Genomic DNA, 11,763 nt, shown 5'->3' with positions numbered 1-11,763 from the left:
ATGACTCTGATGAATACAGATATAAAAATTTTCAACAAAATATTAGCAAACTGAATTCAACAGCACATTAAGCTTGATCCATGATCAAGCAGGATTTATCACGGATGCAAGAATGTTTCAACTTACATAAGCCAATAAATGTGATTCACAACATTAATAGAAAGAAAGATAAAAACCATATGATCATCTCAGTAGATGCAGAAAAAGCATTTGATAAAATACAACATACTTTTATGATAAAAACTCTCAACAAAGTGGGTGTAGAAGGAACATATCTCAACAAAATAAAGGCCCCATATGACAAGCTCACAGATAACACACTTAATGGTGAAGGGTAGAGAGCTTTTCCTCTAAGATCAGAAACAAAACAAGGGTGCCCATTCTCACCACTCTGTCTGATACAGTGTTGGAAGTCCCAGCCATACCAATTAGGAAAGAAAAAGAAATAAAAGGCATCCAAATCAGAAAGCTAGAAGTAAAACTGTCATTATTTGCAGATGCTATGATCTCATATATACAAAATCATAAAGACTCTACCAAAAACTGTCAGAACTAATCCAAAAATTCAGTAAAGTTGCAGGATACAAAATCAACATAAAGAATTCAGTGAACCAGCTGCCATAAAACAAAAATGCTGAGCCTAAAATTTATATTTCCTAACATTTATGGGACCCAGGATAGCCAAATAATATTGAAAAGAACAAAACTGGAGGACTCACACTTTGAAAAGATCAATAAAACAGATAAATCTCTAGTCAGATCAATATAGAAAAAAAAAAGTGGAGAATTCACACTTTACCAATATCAGGAATGAGAGAGGTACATCACTACAGATCTTCCATCTATTCAAAGAATAATAAGAAAGAAATGGATGAATTCTTTGAAATATACCAACTACCAAAGCTCAAAAAGGAATAGATAAAGGGTTTATTTATGGATTAACCATAATGAGCACGTATTATTGGTGGTGGGTGATAGGCAATTAAGGGTTCAGTATGCTATTCTCTCTGCTTTTATGTATTTTTTGAAAGGTCATCAATTAATGTTTTATTTTTTTAACATTTTTTTATTTTGTTATGTTAATCACCATACATTACTTCATAAGTTTTTGATGTAGTGTTCCATGATTCATTGTTTGCGTATAACACCCAGTGCTCCACTCAGTACATCCCTCTTCAATTAATGTTTTTAAATAGATACAGCACAAAGCAAAACAAATATTTATCAAATGTTCAGCTTTCTTTGATGAGATTCTATGTAGTCTCTAATCTCCACCAGCAAATTTGATGGCCTTAAGCAAGCTATTTAACTTCTTTAAATTTCAGTTTTTCTATTTGCCAAATGAAGGAATTGACCTAAATCATAACATTCCTTCTAGCTCTCAAGTTCTATGATTTTGAGCTAATGAATTCCAAGACTTCCTATAAACACAGGTTCTGCTTGATGATTTCACTCTTTATATTTCCTATGAAATAAGACCCCTCTGACAAAATGGTCCATGTTATCCAGAGTTGTTTCTGCGCACTGATTCATCTGTCTCCGATCTTCTTCTTGTCTAGGGTGGGGGTTTCCCTAAGTGCTTTTCTGTGATGAGGCCAGGAGGTGACTGTGTGAGTATGTGTGAAAAATGTTGAATTGTGGCTTTCGTGGGAAGACAGCATTTTACTTCTTTCCAAAACAAACCAATCTGTGGATAGCATCAAAGTCTAATGGGTTGCTTTGTTGTGCTTAAAGTATTTCCGGCAATCATACTGGGAAAAAAAATATTTCTCCTCTGAAACTCAAATTACTCTGGAACGGGACCTTTCATAGGCTGTTTACGTTGTAATGTGTCTGTAAGTTATCTCCAATCTGAGTTCACAAAGGGAAGGGATGTGAGTACGGAGCTTTTAATAATTGCTTTTAGCTCTCACGTCCTGATCAAAGACCAGTTTTGATAACTGCACCTTGCTCTAAAATTCCTTGCATATCGAACTGGACGTAATATATTCATTTATTGTTATAAATGGCGATGTCTTACTATCTCATGATGTTTTAAGGCTGTCCTTCTTCGGCCCTGGGCCATTTTACACATGAATGCAGTTAATCTAACACCAGTGAATTCATAGCACTGTTATGTACAAAAGCTCCTTTGGGTTCAGGTTCCTCAGCTTTCAGTTTAAATTCCAATCTTTAATTTTAGATAAATTTAGCACTTCCTTAACTCACTAGAACAACTGGTTTTACTGGATAGAAGCAAAATTCTGAACATTATTAATGAGGAAAGAAAAAAATGGGAAGAATATGAAAATGAAGATTGCAAATATGGCATGCCTCATCGCAAAATGATGATTTTAAGAGGACTACTTTAATCATGAGAGTTATTCTTTATTAAATAAGCTCTATTTGATTGCAAGGAGCACTCTTAACTAATGGGAATACTGGAATGTTAACGGGTGAATCGAATGCTGAGAATTTAGCTAAACTGCTCCATACCATTGCTGCCTCAGCCTCCATTCTGTGGGGACAAGCGGCCTGCAGGGGCTGTGAACTGACACGAGCTGCCCTCCCCCCACCACACCCCCAGAGCATGCACTAGATAACAGCCCACAGAGTCACAAGCAAATGTGATTTCCTGTTTGACTGCTCCTTAGGCCCTTGAGAAAAGCATTCTCCGTCTCCTGGAGCCTTCCCTTGGTGTACCCCTTAGAGAAGACCCCTGTGAAGCTTACCAAAACCCAGCGCTTTTTGTTTTGTATCGACCAATCTGGCCTTAGCTGGGGGAAACTCCAAAGCACTTCACCCTCGGGCTGTAAAAAAGGCACGTGCCCCAGATCCTGCTGGGTGCTCATTGCCTGCATGCTGCCTCGACCTCCCCACAGGGTCCTGCCAGGCATGCCCTGTACCTCCTCCAGGACTTGGGAGTAATAAACTTCTCTCTTTTATTTCCCTTGTGGTCCTTTGTTAAATCCATCTGACACACTGGGGCTCTACTGAACAAATGTTAATTTAACAAAGTCACAACAGTACCTGAGACAAAAAGCCATCCGAGCACTCATGCTCCGGGACCGGGGGCGGGGGGAAGGGGTTGGGGGGCTGGTGGGAAGAGAACACCATTCGATATCCTTCAGAACACCTAAATCACCCAGTGATCCTACAGCAGCTCTACCCCAGTCAACGGGCCATTTCTCAGAAACAAGCTGTTACTCCACATCCTGGTGTGTTTCTGCCTGGTCTGTGTCCTATCTACCTTTCTCTCTGCGTGGGCTCACTTCTACTGCTTAATACCCTGCATCTAATACTGCCTACTGCCTTTCCTCTGTGTGGATAATATCTCCTCCAAAGAGAGCATCTTGTGGGTAAGAATGTCTTCATCCCTGATGATACACCCTATTAAGCACAATTCTTCCACCAAGACAGACACCCTACAGACCTTTAATGCCGTCTTAGCTTGAGTAGATCTTACTCTCTCAGGGGTCACAAGAAATTTAAAGAATGTTTCTCAAAATTGTAATATCTCTGGATCATTAGATGGACATTTATATATATGCTTCCAATAACAATTTTAGGTAAACATTGTATGAGAATTACAACACATTTAAATAATAAAAGCATACATTTTACATATTAATAATATTTTACTAACAATATTACTTGTTTCAATACGAGGTAAGATAATAGGTTTTTATACAGACCACTGAGAGCTTGAACCATGGGTTCTTATCCAGGAAGTTTCTTAATTTTTACTTCTACAAAATTAAAAATCTAAACTCAAAATAATATTGGGACCAGCAGTAAGTGTGTAGTGTCTTTCTTTTCCAGACAGCTTTGTCTTTTCAAGATGGAATGTGGATTTAGAAACTATGGATTCCAGAAGACATTAAAGAGATTAAAAATGATATTCATATGCCAGAAGATTGAATATTACAACTTTAGAGATGGTGGAAGTAATTGGATTCCTTTGGCTGCATTCAGTCCTGAAAAGTATTTCTTCATGCTCTATTTCAGCATATGAATGTCATTTTATTTTAAAATACGCCCAATACTATATTAACAGTGTCGATCTGTAGGCTGGCAGAAGCTTCAAAATGTCATTAATTCTTTTATTTAATCTTAAATAAAAATTAAAACCTCAAAATCATGAAGCTCAGGAAAAGAATCACAATATCTAAGAATATTTAGACGATGAATATGAAAACAGAAGAGAAAAATATAAAGTTTGGTTCTTAATTTTGCATTTGTAATTTCATATTATTTTTCTTCAAGAGGATTCCTAAATTGTATAAGCTTCAGGTTCCTCAATATCTGGATTTGACACTGCATTAGATAACAAAAATCAGACACAGTGGCTGACAGCATATCAAATCATATCACCATCAACAGTGAGGCAACAGTAAGAGATCAGTAGAGACATCAATTATTCTTTGAATGAAAAAGCTGCATATAGATACACATTCGGCTACAACCTCTTATTTGTATCATAAATCCAATCTCACTTCATATACAGTTATTTCTTTAGCCTTAATTATGGCTCACCTAATATTTGTTCATCCCGACCAAAAATCTCTTCCCCTGGAGCGTAAGTTTTCATAGAGAAGAGAACAACCAAAATCACTGATATTTCTTATATAAGCACCCTCTATATAACATACCTAATTTATAATCTGCTACCTATGGGATTCAATCAACTCTAAATTGAATGATATGCTAGTTTGTAAACATATCAGTTACTGCTATTCCACATTGGTGGCAATGTGAGGGAATTTTGCCAATACTTCCATTTGGCTTTCTTTTATTGTTTTTATTTTTTTTAATTTTATTATGTTATGTTAATCACCATACATTACATCATTAGTTTTTGATGTAGTGTTCCATGATTCATTGTTTGTGCATAACACCCAGTGCTCCATGCAGTACGTGCCCTCCTTAATACCCATCACCAGGCTAACCCATCCCCCCACCTCTAGAACCCTCCGTTTGTTTCTCAGAGTCCACAGTCTCTCATGGTTCGTCTCCCCCTCCGATTTCCCCCCCTTCCTTTTTTCCTTCCTGCTATCTTCTTCTTTTTTTTTTAACATATAATGTATGATTTGTTTTGGAGGTACAGATCTGTGATTCAACAGTCCTACACAATTCACAGCGCTCACCATAGCACATACCCTCCCCAATGTCTATCACCCAGCCACCCCATCCCTCCCACCCCCCATCACTCCAGTAACCCTCAGTTTGTTTCCTGAGATTAAGAATTCCTCATATCAGTGAGGTCATATGATACACGTCTTTCTCTGATTGACTTATTTTGCTCAGCTTAATACCCTCCAGTTCCATCCACGTCGTTGCAAATGTTCCATTTGGCTTTCTATTCAAATATAGTAATGGTCATTAATGTTGGGTTCATTTTGTTTTTATATTTTAAACATATAGAATAATACAAGAATAATATGACAAATGCTTTCCAGCTTGAATAAGCATGGGGTTGACATTAACATTAACACTACAGATAGTTAAAATATCAGACTATTTGCTACAAACGTAGCTTGTCTGTGTGGTTCTTTGCGTAGCCCTGTCTCTGCTTCTCTGAACCAAATCTGGTCCAGGAGGGTGTCTGCCATCTTCTATTTACCCACTTCCTGCGCTTAATACAGTTTACTAGAAATACAGACCCATTGCACTTTGCTTCCTCCTGGATAACCTCTTTCCTTACACGTAATTTAAATGCACAGATAATCACTCTCCAGATGACACCTTCCATATATCAAGTTTCAATAAATATGCAGGCTGGTTCTGAGCGCTCTATTCTATTCTGTCAATCTATTTTTGGATCAAATAGTATACTATTTTAAGTTTTTCCCAAGTACATTATAGTTTTATTGTCATTGTAGACATCAACTTTTTAAAGTTATTTTCAATTTTTCTGGTCTATAAGAATATAGCATTATTTTATAATACTGGGTGGCTCAGTTGGTAAAGCATGCAACTCTTGATCTTGGGGCTGTGAATTTGAGCCCCATGTTCGGTGTAGAGATCACACTGTTTAAAAAGAAAGATGGGGCCCTTTTGCCGCGTCGCCGGTGCCTGCGCCGCCCGCTCTTCCTCGCCTGTCCTCTCCCGGCCGAACCCCGGGGGACCAGAGCAAGACGCGGGGACCATGTTCCGATGCAAGCTGACGGCCCTCGACTACCACAACCCGGCTGGCTTCAATTGCAAAGATGAAACAGAATTTAGAAACTTTATTGTTTGGCTTGAAGACCAGAAAATCAGACACTACAAGATTGAAGATAGAGGTAATTTAAGAAACATCCACAGCAGTGACTGGCCCAAGTTCTTTGAAAAGTATCTCAAAGGTGTTAACTGTCCTTTCAAGATTCAAGAGCGACAAGAAGCAATTGACTGGCTTCTTGGTTTAGCTGTTAGACTTGAATATGGAGATAATGCTGAAAAATACAAGGACTTGGTACCTGATAATACAAAAAATGCTGACAATGCAGCTAAAAATGCAGAGCCATTGATCAACTTGGATGTAAATAATCCTGATTTTAAGGCTGGTGTAATGGCTTTGGCTAACCTTCTTCAGATTCAGCGTCATGATGATTACCTGGTAATGCTTAAGGCAATTCGCATTTTGGTCCAGGAGCGCCTGACCCAGGATGCAGTTGCTAAAGCAAATCAAACGAAAGAGGGCTTGCCTGTTGCTTTAGACAAACATATTCTTGGTTTTGACACAGGAGATGCAGTTCTTAATGAAGCTGCTCAAATTCTGCGATTGCTGCATATAGAAGAGCTCAGAGAGCTACAGACAAAAATTCATGAAGCCACAGTAGCTGTTCAGGCAATTACTGCTGATCCAAAGACAGACCACAGACTGGGGAAAGTTGGAAGATGAACATTTTAGGATTTCAGCTTCTCACCTACTTAGTACAATTGGGAACCATTTACGCTCTGGCATGTGTTTGGAAATCAAATGTCACATTTTCAAGGAAGAATCCTAGAAAATTGTTCTCGAGATTCACCATCATTGCTTTTTCTTTAATAAAGTTCAGGAAATGGAAAAAAAAAAAAAAAGAAAGATGGGGTGCCTGGGTGGCAGAGTCGGTTAAACGTTCAACTCTTCAGCTCAGGTCTTGGTCTTAGGGTCAGGAGATCAAGCCCCAAATTGGGCTCCACACTCAGCTCAGAGTCTGCTTAAGACTCTGTCTCTCTCTTTTTCTCCCTCTGCCCCTCCCCTCTGTGTTCTCTCTCTCTAAAATAAATAAAACTTTTTTTAAAAAAGAAAGAAACTTTGCTGTATTCTCTTCACTCTAATCATGAGCCAATTATCTTGGAGTTTCTATGTGGACATTATAGTCTGCAAATAATGACAATTTTGTTTCATTGTTTTTAACTATAAATCTTACCCATTTTCATATCTTACTGCAATGGCTGGGATCATAACAGGAGTAATAATAATAAGCATTCTTGTTTTGTTGCTGACTTTAATGAGAGCATTCAAACAAAATTCATCATTTTAAGTGATATTTCCTGTTGGTTTTACACAGATTACTCCTTACCAAATCAAGGACATCACCCTCTATCCTCAGTTTGTCATTTTTTTCCACACAAATGGCTGTTAGACTATTATGAAATGTCTTATCTATATCCACTGAGACAGTCATATTTTTTTCTTCTTTTATAGGTTTAAATTAGGCAAATTAAAGAAACAGATTTTTCTGACATTGGGATTCTTGCTTTGCTGCTCCACAAATTCCATGTAATACTTTTGTCTAGAATTTTATTTCTACCTTATTTTTAAAATTCTCAAATTAATCAGTATTAAAGATTGTTTTCCACAGTGAGTGTTTAGTTTTAACTCTCTGTTGACTAATTTCTTTACTCACCTGGATACTTTTGTATTCCTTTCTTGATTCAATTTTCTTCATCCTGAAGCAAACTTTTAATGGATTTTTCACTGAAGATTAATCTCTGATTAGTAAGCTCTCAGTCTTTGTCTTTTTTTTCCACTATTATTCTTGAAAACAGTACATATATAGAATCCTCAGTTGATAGTTATTTTTTGCTCAGCATTTTCAATATATTCCTCTGTTACGCCCTAAATATGTCTAATTATGCTTAATTCCATTATGCCACTATTTTTTTCTGATAAGAACTCTGGTGTCAATCTAATTGGTACTTCCTTCAGATGATCTTTCTTTTCCGGTGGCTTTTTAAATGGTAAATCTTGTTCCTTGAGGTACTGCAAGTTCACTATGTGTCCAGGTTTCTATTTATTTTTATTCATCTAATGAATTCTTGATTTCTGGAAAATTCTTATGCATTACTTCTTTCCATATTATCTCTCTTGTATTTATTCTTTTACTTAAAAAGATTTATTTATTCATTTGAGAGTGAGCATGCATGCACACGCAAGCAGGGGAGGGGCAAAGGGAGAGGGAGAGAATCTCAAGCAGACTCCTGGCTGAGTGTAGAGCCTGATGAAGGGCTCCATCCCTGGACTCTGAGATCATGACCTGTGCCAAAATCGAGTCAGCTGCTCAATTGACTGAGCCACCGAGGCGCCCCATCTCTTATATTTATTCTAAAATGTTTTCCATGTCTCTCAGTCACTCTTTAATATTTTCAGTCACTTCATTCTGTTCTCTACATGACTTCCTTCAGTGCCAATTTTGGCTCCTTAATTCTCTGTTTAATTATACCTAATTTACTACATAATACATTCACTTTTTATTTAAATTCCAGTTAGTTAACATACAGTGTAATATAAGTTTCAGGTATACAATACGGTGATTCAGCACTTCCATACAACACACAGAATGGTTTATAATTGTTTTGTTATTGTGACCTGTTCTTCTAGGGCTATTTTTTCCTGGACAGTGGCAAGTACTCTGGATTGTAGAAGAGTTGCTTCTATAAAGTTCTGCATTTCTACTGCAAAAGTTCCAAAGCCTTCACTAGTCCTAGATCAGTAATTTTTTAAATTATATTAAGTACAGCTGGCATAAAAATAAAATCCACACGAATAAAATAAACAATTTGATAAGTTTTGATATAGTTATGCACTCATGAAATTATTACTGTAATAAAAATCATTAACATATTCATCACCTAAAAGAGATTCTGGTGCCATTTGTAATCCATTTCTCCTTGACCCACACCCCATTCCACCCCAATGCAACCACTGAGCTGCTTTCCACCACAATAGATAAGTTTGCATTTTCTAGATCCTTGTACTAAAGGAATCACAAATTATGTACTCTTCATTGACTTCACTGAACTATAATTGTTTAAAGATTCAACCAAACTGGTTTTTTTTTTAAGTTTTTAATCTATACTTGGTTTCTTGTGATTTCTGAGTAGTATAACACTGTATGACTGTTCTACAGTTTGTCAGTTCACCTGCTGTGGACACTTGAGTTTTTTCAGTTTGGAGCTATTATAAATAAAGCTTCTATGGACATTCTTGTACAAGTCTTTGTATAGACATATGCTTTCATTTTTCATGGGAAAATATTAGGAATGGAGTGCTGGGGTAATATGAAAGGTATATATTTACATTATTAAAAATTTCCAAACTGTTTGCCAAAGTGGTTATAAAATTTTACATTCTTGCTAACAGTGTATGATGGTTCCAATTCATCCACATACTCATCAACACTTGATACAAACAATCTTTTTAATTTTAGCCAGCCTAATAATTGTATCATGGTGTCCCATTGTGGTTCTAATTTGCATTTCCCAAATAACTAACTATAAACGTGGAGAGCCCCTAATGCTTTGGCCCCAAGAATTTCTCCCTCTTCCTCAAGTCCACACAGTCTTCAGCAACTCATCCAAATTGCCATGCAAGTGTTCCTACTAGAGTTGAAGGCTCCAGTGGTTTCTTTTCCAGGTAAGCAGATTTTGATTTCTGTATCTCTCTGGATGTGTCCATCTCTCCAGATTTGGGGGTAGCAGTTTGCCCTAATATTTCACCTTGCTAAAAGGCCCAAGAAAAGTCTTTAATTTTCCATTTGTTCAGCTTTTTCTCACCGTGAGGATCTGAATGATAAGTTCCACACTCATTACATGTCAGAGTGGAAACTGGATGTCTATGAAAAGGTTAACTAAAGGTTTTAAACAAAATTTAATTTATTCTATAGTTATAGGGCTAATCTGGTTATCTGGTGTGGGTTTTTTTTTTTTTCCTTTTGTGAGCTGTGAAAGTTTGTGTTCTCAGGAAATTTGCTCACTTAATTTGTCATATTCATTGGCATTAAGTTTTTCATATATTCCCTTAATATCTTTAATGTCTGTAAAATCTGTAATCATGTCACCTAACTCAATACTCATATTAATGATTTGCATCTTCTCTGTTTCCTGATTACTTTAGCTAGAAGTTTATCAATTTTATTATCTCCTCAAATAATCAACATTTACTTTCATTGATATTCTCTGTTTGGTTTATGTTTCAATATTATTCATTTCTTCTTTGATCTTTATCATTTTCTTTCTTTTGCTTAACTTAGGTTTCATTTGCTTTTCTTTACCTAGCTTCTTAATAGATGAAAATTAAGATCATTAATTTGAGAATTATTTTTCTTTTCTAATAAAGTTGTTTAGTGTTACAAATTTACCCCTGAACTACTATTTTAGCTGCATCTCACGTATTTTCATAAGTTGTTTTAATTTCCATTTAGTTCAAAATATTTTTAATTTTTTATTGCTTCTTTGAAACTTGGATTACTAGCAGTATGTTATTTAATTTCTTTAATTAAGGTATAACTTATATAACATTATATGAATTCAGGTGCATATAACATAATGATATTTGTATATACCACAAAATGATCACCACAGTAGGTCCCGTTAATATCCATCACCATACATAGCTACAAAATTTTTTTCTCATGATGAGAACTTTCAAAATCCATTGTCCTATCTCCTTTCAAATATGCAATACAGTATTATTAACTGTAGTCACCATGCTGTATATCCCCATGATTTATACATTTTGTAGTTGGAAATTTGTACCTTTTCACACCCCTTCACTGATTTTGCCCACCTTCCACTCTCCACCTCTGGCAACCACCACAATCTGCTCTTTATGCCCAGGAGCTCTGGTTTTTGCTTGGTTTTTGTTTGTTTGTTTGTTTGTTTTTTTAGATTTTTAATCTAAATTTTTTTTAGTTTTTAAATATTGTGGTTTTTCCTGATCTCTTTCTGTTATTGGCTACTTATTCAAAATTAAATTTTGTTCAGAGAACATCACACAGTATGACCTGACTCCTTTAAAATGTATTCAGATTTGTTTTATGGCTCAAAATATGGTCTACCTTAATAAGTGTTTGCTTTCACTTATTCACTTGAAAAGTACCTGTAGCTGGGTGGAGAATTTTATAAAGGACACAGTTCAAATTGGTCAATACCCACTTCAAGTCTTTATATCTTTGTTTTCTACTTGTTAATTATTGAGATAGGGTATTAAAATATTTAGTAATTGTGGATTTGTCAGTTACAGTTCTATCCAGTTTTGCTTTATTTTAGAGCTCTGTCATTAGGTACACAAACATTTAGAAATTTTATTTCCTCTTGATAAATTGACCCATTGTAACATTATGGAATTACCCTCTTTATCCCAGGTTCCATATAGTTTTTACTCTGAAATCTAAAATGAAGATAACCACCCTATAGCTTTCTTTTGATTAAAGTGACTATGGTATATATATTGTATGCATCCTTTTCATTTTTAACCTATAGCTGTGTCTTTATATTTAATGTTTCTTGCAAGTTTCTTATAGGTAGCATATAATA

The 11,763-nt window shown here is 35.9% G+C and overlaps 1 pseudogene; it reads left to right on the top strand.

Moving 5' to 3' along the window:
- The first annotated feature begins 6,079 nt into the window (after nt 1–6,079).
- Nucleotides 6,080–7,033, top strand: LOC114211346 (tRNA-splicing ligase complex subunit RTRAF pseudogene; annotated as a pseudogene).
- Nucleotides 7,034–11,763: the final 4,730 nt, after the last annotated feature.

The sequence above is a fragment of the Eumetopias jubatus genome, unplaced genomic scaffold, assembly GCF_037043125.1.
Source record: "Eumetopias jubatus isolate StellerSeaLion01/CBP00866 unplaced genomic scaffold, mEumJub1_p1.0 scaffold_13, whole genome shotgun sequence".
In the NCBI taxonomy this organism is placed as follows: domain Eukaryota; kingdom Metazoa; phylum Chordata; class Mammalia; order Carnivora; family Otariidae; genus Eumetopias; species Eumetopias jubatus.
This window is presented reverse-complemented; position numbering and strand designations above follow the sequence as displayed.